The following is an 11,211-nucleotide window of genomic DNA, read 5'->3' on the forward strand; positions in this document are numbered from 1 at the left end:
GCTGAAGTAGTTAACTTCATCAATCCATATTAAATTCTTAGTAATCAACACACTCTAATTTTGTAAATTGAAATAAATACATAATTTTGTTGATCTTTATTGTTTAGACTTTCTGACAAAAAAAAAATAAAAAAAAATGCATATATATTTTTTTTTTGGTGAGGTGGGGTGTGCACATAATCTCGCACCCCCTGGCTTAGAATCCTGCCTCCGTCCTTGTTTGTGTACATCTTGTCATGCAATCGAATTAGGTTCAGGTCTCCAAGAAGGATAAATGAAGAGAAATTAGACCCGAGCACTAGGAAAGTGGCATAAAAGTGATTCCAATTATGAAATATTGCTATAATTGGCACTGAGGAAGGATCAGGAGGAGGTGATTTGGTGATAGGAAGAAACATACAACATTGTCTTCTAGAAAGCACAACAAATGGGCAATTGTATATGTTTGCAACAATTGTCCCATCATCAGGAAGGTCAATATAATAAGTTGGTGCGCATCCCACTTCATAATGGTCGAGCTGCTTAACTTTATTTTCCAATCTATCACCGAAAATAGCCTTCCATCTATCATCATATTTAAGTTCTTCAATCATATCACGCCTAACCTGTTTCCAACCGCTTTCTTCTTCCTTCCCAAAGCAAATGCAATAGCCCTATAGCCACAATTCCCATCACCTGCCATGTCAAACATCTCAACGGTAGCATTTCTAAAAACTTTACCACATCCATCTAACACTTCATTGGTTCGAGCAAAAGAAAAGGCACTCTGATGCCCAATAACCATCGAACTCTGATTTATAATGCAATCTATTGTGTCCTGCACCACGGAAAAATTAAGTTGCAAACCAAGAGAAAAGGGTGATTAATATTTGCAATAAATGAAACAAATAGCTAAATCAAGGACAGTGGATCAAATATAATTATCAACATAAGATAATCAATTAGTTTGAAATCAATCTGAATAAGTGTGAATAACTTGTTTAAAATAATAATAACTTCATATCTGAATACTATTGTCACTATACAAAGAGCAGTTACAGCTCATACAACCAACCTCACCAACCGACTTTCGAAAAAATATTTCATCAATGTATCTACGAAAGAAAAAAAAAATGTGCTAAATGCATCCTTTTCCCCAAGAAAAACTCAAGGCTTTGTTAAATGATACTTCTCAATCCAAATTAGCGTACCAAAAATGGGAGCGAAAGAACCAAAATAATTGAACATCCCTGACAAGGTTTTCTAGAATCTTGATGTTGGTGGTATTGTTATCTGAGTGAGACAACATGGGAGAAAATATTCTTCTAGCCAACTCTTTAAAGGTTATAGAATATGAATACCATAGATAATTCCCTTGCAACTCGCATTTACACTACCCTTTATATGCATTGAAAGACTAGTGACTGAAAGGATAAGCACAACAACAGGAAGATTAAAGTTTACTCAAAAGTTCTTTTTGAACTTTGAAAGGGACATGCCCTCACTAAAGCAAACTGTAGATGTAAGATCTAGTAATGGAAGATATACATCGTCACCGGGAAAATTTAGTATTAAGAATGACAACCGGAAAACAAATATAGCTCTTAAGAAAAAAATCTAGCTTATCACCTTTCTAATAGAACTCTTTCCTAGAACTAGCCAACTAGGAAAGGAAATAGGGTGGCTAATGTTACCTTGAAACCAATTGTGCAGGTGAAAAACCTCCCACTGTCAGTGCTCATGGTGACCTCTCGCGGCCCAGCAGAAATGGGAATGTCAACCGTGTATCTTTCGTACGTGCCCCGTTAGACCTAGGGAATCTGCGTCCCAGTCAGATTGAAAACACAGAGGGAAGATACCCAATGCAACTAAACTTCTACAATGAGACTGAGCAAAGCTCTTTGTAATCGCAACTTTAACTCAATCACAACTTTAACTCCCTAACAAAGCCAACATAAATTTGGTAATAAGACTATTTTGAGCGGTTAATATAAAAACTACCTAAAAACAAAACCAGTTTAACTACCATAATCACATTTATTTCATTACAGGGCTACGTTAGATATCACAACTTTCTCCATACCTATGAAGAAAATTAGAAAAAACTTCAACATATCCATATATTGAAGAAAAAAAATGATATGTTTTCAAAGCATGTTACAAGAACAAAAATGATCAGACATGTATTGTTGCGCACCGGCAAATCCCGTTTTTAGACAGGCTATCCATTTACATATAATAAGTTGATAGTGTCCCACGGTGAAATAAGTTGACATAGGGGTTTTTTTTTTTTATTCAACATTCAGCGATGCTGAATTAATTGTAAGTTTTCAAAGATTCAAATACAAGAAAAGTAGTTTGTTTTATTTTTACTTCAAAGATTCGCCAGCTAATTTTGATCTTCAACATTCCACGACAATGCTGAACTCATTTGCTTGACTTTGTTCCAACGTCCCTTCATACTTAAGGGAGAGAAAGCAGGCAAAACGATTGGGTTTCTTTGTTTTTGGTTTCTAAATTCGACTGTTCTAAAAATCGGTCTAGGTGACCGCACTAGGTGGTGCCCAACCAACTCACCTAGGCCCAAGTCGTTTAAAAAATCGGTGGACTGATTCAGCAGGTCTAGGCGGGCCAGTCAAGTTTTCTTTTTTGAATTGATTAAATGTTGAAAATTAAAGACCCATATAGGCTTTAGATTTGAATGAGTTTAAAATACTTAAGTTCAATGTAAATTATATGTCACTATAAGAAAGAATATGTTTTTATATGAAGTCGATTTTCTTAAACTATTACGCATTTTTGTAATAAGTATTTTTGTTTGTGTTTATTTTTTGAGTTATGGTAAATGATTTTCTTCATTTCTTGTAATATAGGTGTGGATTACTATATATATTATAAGATATATTTAGAAAAAAAAAAAGCGTCTAGTCTGCCCCTCTAGGCCTTTCCCCATTCAAAGCGCCTAAAAACCTAAAGCTTTCCCCCCGTCCGATTACGCCCATAGCGTTTTTAGAACACTGCTAAATTATTGGCAAGTAACGGTGGATTTGGCGGTGGATATACAATACAATGGTCTTGTATGTTACAAAGCAAGGCCCATCTCATGTTTCTTTTGGGTAATACTAAAACAATAGTTTCTAAGCACAATTCACATTAAATAAATTTGAAACCAATTGGCAAATTTGTTTATCAAATAATTTTTTTTAATTGCCTAGTATAAACCTAAAAAAAAATCTTTTTAAAAATGTAATGGGTAACATCGTCAAGAACATTTGCATTCAGCAAATCAGCATTCAAAGTGAGTTCATTTGGACAGAATACAAACAAGTTTTCACAATTCAGCATTCACAATTCAAGATTAATAGGCTAAAAAAACTAACGACCCCATAGTGTCCAAAGGAGAAATAACAAATCGGGTTTAATCTCCCCCATCCCGTACTTAAATGGTTGCATAAAAACCCCAACCCAAAAACAAGGCAGCGACCAAATGCATAAAACCTCCCTATTCTTTAAAACATAACATCAAAGCCAAAACAGACTAAAATACCCCTGTGAACTCTAAATTTCTATTTAGAAATTAAAGAAAACCAAATGTACGCCATCAATCTTTACTTATAATTTTGGCTTAAGGACAAACCGGGCTAATGTCATCCTATGTAAATTTATATTTACATATGACAATATAAAATTACATAGTCTCCTTAACCTATTTAAATCTTAATATACTCTGTAAAATTTAAATTTCTATAGGAAAATTAGAAATCGAGCTTGTTCAGATTTTAAAGTTGGTACGGTGCCAATGGCTAGTTCATTCCTGGAATTGAAAGTATTTTCATTTTTTTCAATAGTCATTATCCATTTTGAACAAAAAGAACTCCTACATCTTATGCGGATTAAAATTTTCATAAGTTAATCTTCTGTATAATTAAATTTTTTATATATAAATACAAATTTGCATAGCTTAAACAACTATGCAAATATAAAATTTCATAGGTTATCTAAGTTTTTACCGACACGTTTAGTTTCAAAAACTAATATGTAAAACTATTTTTCCATACGTTTTTTTCATCAGGTTTGTTTTGTTCACAAATCTACTATGCAAACTTAAATTTTCATATGTAAATTTCAATTTTCTTATATCAAACTACTATGTAAATTCAAATTTTCATATATCAAACTATTCTGTAAAATTAAATTTTCATATGTCATATATCAAAATATTCAATTTGTCAAACCACTATGCAAATTTAAATTTCAACATGAAAATCGATATTTAATTTTATAAGTCGAACTTGTTTAGATTTTTAAAAGTTGGTGCGGTGCTAATGGCTAGTTCATTCAGATCCACCAATGAACAAATTGAATATGGCAATGATAGGCTCATAGCCTCTTCCAATCACGATGTCCTTCATCCATCAAGGCATCAGCCATTCTCTCTAAAAAGAAATTAATGAGAAGAGTATAAGTAGCTAGTTTGTACATCTTTATGATTCCTTCATCAATATAACCAAAAATCACAATGTTATACACATGTAATATCAAAGAAACGAATTTAATAGAGAAATGTATAGACAAATGATTATGGTTCATGCAATTATATTCCTCATGGACATTTCCACAAATACACTACAAGCAATAATCAGATTCAACTTCTCCCCCACTCAATTTTGTACCTATAAAATGGTTACCTATATAGCCACTTTTTATCTCAATGAAATCGGTGTTCTTCTTTAGTGTAAGGATGAAGAATCTTCGCTACTTATCTGCTTTATTGGAAAAGGTAGTTCTTCTTTAGTGTGCAGTTGATTTAAGGGCTTGATTTAATGAAAATGATAGAATGAGAAACATAAAATTTTGAGGGATAAAAATTAGACCACAAATTGCTCATAATCTGCAAAATAGGGATGTTAATTGGCAATGTGTAAATAATAGGGAGGTTATATGGGTACGTTCGTGATGGAAGAGTTTAGATATAATCGGATTTGATTGAGGGGACTCCCATTTCTTGAATAACAAATAGGAACACAATACACAAAAAGGGATACAAATTGAGAAGTTACCTTCAACAAAAAAAAGCAAAAGGACAAGAGAAAAATAGACTATGAAGAGGGAGAAAAAGAAACATTAGAGAAATAGACTACGAAGGGGCGGATGAGAGTTTTTAGTTCTTTTCACCAGCCCACCATGCCATGACAGTGAAAAAGAAATTCACCGACCCAGCTGACTCAATTGGATCTCTTTGTTATGAGCATAATCATTAATCTATTTTGGTTTTCTTAAAGATGTGCTTCATTTAATTTTGGTATGCATGGATGTGAAAACTTAACGACCCATTCTTTCAATTTGTAGGTGCGAGTGGATATAGAAATAAACCGATTTTCTATTCAGTGGTTTTTGTCTAATTTTCCTTTTAACAATGGAAAGATCAAGGTTATAACATAATTGCGTTGAATGGTAGTGTTTTTGGCATGAAAAGAGAGGAGAAATCGTGCAGTTCTCATATCCATGGAGTTACAAAGTAGTTGCAGAAGAGGTAAAAAAACAAACTTGGATTTTGGGGAGACAAATCATTCCCAGTAAATTTCAACAGATGGAAACTAATTTTGGGTGAGTTAGGTTTTTCTCCCTCCTGTACATGAACAGACAGTCCGTCCAAGAGCGGCTGTTGTGTCTGGTCACTTTTGTTTCAAAGAATGAACACGAAAGTACTTAACTGGTATAGGATCAAAGGATGTCATAGGCTACAATAATTTTCTAACAGAATTCATCTTCATAATTACTGACACTAATCATTTTGAGAGAGATGTAACAAAATGCATACATGTAGTCGTTATGCCACTGGAAACTATCACTTTACCTTCATTCAAATCAAAAACTAATTAACATGTAAGACTGAGTGACAATTGACAAGTGTACTTTGGGCCGGGAAAAACCCATCACTTAAATGGCTAGAGACAAGGTAAACACCATTATTAGATGCAACTTGAAATTCTCTTTCAAGAACAACCTACTGGTGATCATGAACAATTGATCAATTGCTACTAATAACACACTAAACTATGATATTATGCATTATTAGAACCAATAGGAAGGTGCAGAGTAAAAGTTCTAACATCAACGGGCAAACAAATTAAAAAAAATTCTTTGAAACTTTTAGAAAGTCTTGAAAGTTCGATCTATGCAGGCATGAACAAGTTACAGCATGCATATATAGGGAATACTTTTTAATTAACTCAACAATACAACAGAAAAAAAAGAGTTTCTGAAACGTACCAATAGTTTTTGTCCTCTAACTGCCCAATCCTGAAAACTTGAGCTTCCACTTCCAAAATCCTTTCCAGCTATGAAAATTACATGGAGTGATAGCGCTAAAAAACCAACCAAATCAAGACACATAATATTAATTAGTCAACATAACCAATGCAAACTACCAACCAGATCAAAACACATAATACTAATTACTTAATTAGTCAATTTAGAAAGAACAAACTACCATTGATTCCTCACTCTCCTAATTTTTTGTTGACCCTAGAATCCTTCAGGGCTTCAACTCTAACTTCCTGACTCTCATTCAAAAGGATAGTAATGCCATGAAGTTAGCTCAGTGTAATGGGCAACTTTAACATGAAGGCTTATCTATCCAAGTTAGCACAGGGTACATTGGGTGCTTAGTGATGGGTGAGAAAGTATCACTTTTGTTGCCCAATGCAAATTCGAAACATATTTTAAAACGACTCTCCTACTTATTCGTTGGCCCTAGAATCCCTCGGGGCTTCACTCTAACTTCCTGACTCTCATTCATAAGGATAGTAATTCCATGAAGTTAGCTCAGTGCAGGCCCATTTGCATGGACAACTTTATCATGAAGGTTTTATCGAAGTTAGCTCAGGGTAACCCTAAAGCTGCAACTACTTTGTCAAGCTTGCTTCATGGTGTACCTTGGAAGTTATGCTAAGGATGTGCTGCGACGTATGCAGCATTTAAGCTTGCTTCATGGGATAGCTTGCACCATATAGGCAACTTTCATTGGTAACATGCAAACACTAGGAACTGATGCTGGTAGTGGTTCCCACTTCCCACTTACAGCATTCTAATTTTTCCATTTAACTTTTATATAATTATTAACTTATCACCAAAAAAAGTAACTTACCCTGGCAGCCTCGAACAAATCTATCGGCAGTTCCTTGGAAGATGGGAGATGAAGTGTTTTCACTGACCCCTGTGTTGCTACCATTTTGTTTTGAAGACCAGGACCTCCAAAGGATCCCTCCGCCATTGAATTGATCTTTCCATGGAAACTTTTAAGTGGAGCAATTTGTCCAGCCATTACCATATCTGGTAAGAATATCAGGCAATAACACTTTTCGATTCTTCTTATCCTAATATCCTTCAAGTAGGAAGCACCTGCAACAGTCTCAGGTCCTGCAACAAATATTCAAAAACTTTTGTTAATCATAAATAAAAAATATATTTTATCGAAATGCAACAATCTTATAGAATAGTGTCTGGGCAGTTGGGAATGGCTCCACTATTTCAATTTACTCTAACCCATGGCTTACCTTCAATAACAAACCTATTTTACTCAAGGACCTGCATAACCCTGAACCAAACCTTCAAAACCTCAAAGTAAACCACCTCATACCCCAGATACTTGTACCTGAAATTTCACTAGGGTAGGAGAGTTGTTTCCTAAACCACTAAACCATCTCATTACATCCATCACCATTAGACCCAATGCCTCTATAGATAGACTCATTTGGCTAGGTAACAAGAATAAATCTTTCTCTGTTAAGTCTGCTCATGTTGCTCTGTGTAATGAAGCTAATATAGGCCATGGATCAAATTTTCTTCATATCACTCTTGAGAGGATTTGGAAACTTAAGATTGAAGCAAGGTTCAGATGTTCTTGTGGAAACTCTATATAAATGGTCTGCCAACTGGAGAATGCCTACTTCACAAGAAACTCGAAGGTGATGCCTCATGTAGTATGTGTGGAAAATGCATTGAGACTGATTTTCATCTTTTTCTTGATTGTGTTTGGGGTAAAGTAGTGTGGTTTGCCTCTCCTGTTGCTCTTAGATTGGATATGATGAACTTTCACTCCTGCAGACAAGCTATTAATATGTTCATGGAATGGTATGTCAGTAATGATGTTGAACTAGTAGAGAAAGTATTTGTTGTTGTATAATATACTACATGACATGTGGACTCACAGAAACAAGGCTAGAATGCAAAATAAGGAAGTGAAAGCAGTTTGTCGTGAAGCTAGAAATGGATGGCTGAATAACTTGAAAGCATATGCAGAACTAGAAGTCAATCATCAAAGTGCAGTGGTAACTGGAAACAGTACAGAACCTACCAACTTACACCCTAAAATCACTTTTGACGCATCTTTTCTCAAGTCTGAGAATAGAGGAGCAGCTGGGGAATGTTGCAGGAACCAAGATGGAACTCTGCAACTTGCTGCATATACAAGATTCAAAGTTACAACTATTGAAACAACAGAATTCATTGTTGCTGAACTGGCCTTGAAATTAGCACAAAGGCTTCAGTTAACAGATGTGGATTTGGATTGGCTTTTGGGTTGATGCCTGGTGTATTCAATAGAAGCTGATGGTTAGGAACTTAGGACTTAGGAAAGAGTTCAAATATCGTATATACATACCTAATGGTGAGTGTCATTTAATCCAATACTTCAAAACATGCAAAATTTTGAATCAAACTAGCTAATATTTGCTAGAGCATTAGCAACCGTGCTTCTAATGTAATGTCTTCTAAATTCTAATGCATTGTGCCAGTGTGTAAGCTCCTAACCTCCTATAGTCCTATGTCCCATTTTCCTGCTAAACTGACCTCCATGTCCTAAACACCAATACACCATGACAAATACCTTGAATCCTACTAAAATAAACAATGTCATTCTAGTCAGATTTTAAAGTAATGGAAAGGTATGCTTATTAGGGGGGAAAAAACAACAACAATCTTACCTTGAATATTGTCCAGTTTTGACTTGATATCTCCAATTAAACTAGTGAGATTAGATATTCTTGCACAGATTTCCAACCTAAAGACCTCAAGTTTATCTTCAAAATTCCGGCTGCTTTTTGTAGTAATTGTAGTAGTTGTTGCCCTTCGAGCATAATGGACTAATAATGACCGGCTTGGTGTTATCTTTGAGTGTGCACACCCGTCTCTGGGGTGCACTCATCCCATTGGTTACATTCCTATAATATAAGAGATCAATCCCTGCCAGACTGCTACCATGGCGGTCTTGAATAATTATAACCATCATAAAGTAGTTTGTTAAGAAAACCATTGCAGTCAAGTCGTGAAGTGATTCACTGGAATCAAGATCCAAGAAAAACAAATATCCATCTAAAACACATTAAAACAAACAATTGACAACAAAAATTCAATATACATATGTACATAAGGATTTCAAAACAAATAAGATACCCATTGATTGTCGAATACTAGAATAAGAAAGAAACAACAAATTGTCTCCAAACAAATTAAAAAAATCACTAAGTAACATGGACACTTCATATTGCTTAAAACAATCCATGTCGGACGCACAAACACTTGGACCCTCATGTCAGACACATGGACACGTTGTGCATACCATTTCAAACTAGGGTTTCTTCTATGCCCCGAAAGACTAAGAAGATAATCTATTGACATAGTTACAATTCCATGATATGCCACTTTCAAATTTATTTATTGGGAAGGAGCCGCTTGGTAAGGTCTTGAGCACAAGATTTTGTGTAACTAAATAATAGTAATATTTTTCCTTTTTTAATTAATGAATGCATACAGTACATCTAATTAAAAGTAAAAAGATGTTACATATAATTATCTCTTGGTAACAAGGCAACACTAAATGACTTTGCTAGTCTACCCTTAAACCCGTCTTACACGCCTAATTTGGCTAAATTTGCATACTTATAAGGACCACCAAGCCCTCATGTAAGATGAACATAGTCAGAGTTTTTTTTTTTTTTTGAAAAAGTTTCAGGGTTATGGCTCACCCTAACCTGCATTAAGTTCTTAAATATATCATTTCACTCCTGTCCTCCTCAACAATTGATTGAAGAGTAGAACACAGAGATGGTACAAAATAGTTACATTCATGACTAGTTGCAACACTAGCCAAATAGTCTGCCCCTCTATTCGTTACTGAGAGAAATCTTTTAGCTATGTCCTTAATTGCTGCCTTGATGTTAAGGCAGTACCATGGCACTCTCTCTTTCCATTAGAATCTGGATAGCTCCCAGGGAATCAGAAGAAACGTGTACTTTCTTGGAATCAGAAGAAACATGTACTTTCTTTTGCTGTAACAAGTAACAACCTTTTGCAATATAAACCGGTGGGGGTCTGCCTTAACCCCATAACTTTTTCAAAAAAAAACAAGTAACAACCTTCAAGTCCAATCAAAATAGCCTTGAGCTCCTGAAATAGGACTGATTTAGTCCCACCGACACCAGTATAGGCAAGTAGAACCTCTCCTCGTGGGTTTCTTATAAGACCACCTATTCTGCAACCATCAACAGATACAGAACCATCACTGTTCAACTTTACTGTATCATTATCCGGTTTTGTCCATATGCAATTCCTCAGTCCAAATATATGAGAGACAACAACACATATGTAGACTTTAAGGATTTCTGACACAGTAGTGTTCTTACTAAGTCAACATTAGTAGGTGCATCCATTCTCTGTTAGAGTTTGAGTGCTGGAAATTGAGACCCAAGCTGCTTTTCACACTATTCCAAATTGATTTGCTATATGAGAAATCAAAGAAAAGGTGCTTTGAGTTCTCTCTGGCATTGTTGCAGAAGCAACATTTGAGGCATGCAACACTTTTCTCTTGATCAGTCTATCCTGGGTAGGGAGGAACCTAAGAATAGCTGCCATGATGTAAAAGAATTCTTGGGGATGACCAACTTTCCCCACACTAGATTGAACCATCTAACATTTTCTCTTGGATATCGCAGAGCATTATAGGCTGACTTGGAGGAGAACTCTCCGTGTGGTCCAGTAGACTTTGTCATGAGACATGAAGTTGTTAATTTCTGTCTTGAGAATACTCTCTTTGAGCTGTGAGTTTGGAAGAGAGTGCACAATGCCATTCCAGTTTCCGTTGGTGATAAGGAAGTTGACCTTAGCGTCAGGTGGGGCTTGTATAAGATTCCTAGCCATTAGATTGTCAAAGAAAGGGGTTGTAGTGCACCA

At 35.3% G+C, this 11,211-nt stretch overlaps 1 long non-coding RNA gene across 1 annotated transcript; it reads right to left on the minus strand.

The window, feature by feature from the left end:
• Positions 1-346: 346 nt before the first annotated feature.
• Positions 347-9,300, minus strand: LOC147505176 (uncharacterized). The gene is made up of 5 exons (XR_015220553.1): positions 8,967-9,300; positions 7,130-7,401; positions 6,253-6,347; positions 1,674-1,919; positions 347-817 (listed from the first exon to the last, which is right to left on the minus strand). It is a non-coding gene; the product is annotated as an uncharacterized LOC147505176 (long non-coding RNA).
• Positions 9,301-11,211: the final 1,911 nt, after the last annotated feature.

This window comes from Coptis chinensis, chromosome 4 (genome assembly GCF_015680905.1).
Source record: "Coptis chinensis isolate HL-2020 chromosome 4, ASM1568090v1, whole genome shotgun sequence".
NCBI lineage: Eukaryota > Viridiplantae > Streptophyta > Magnoliopsida > Ranunculales > Ranunculaceae > Coptis > Coptis chinensis.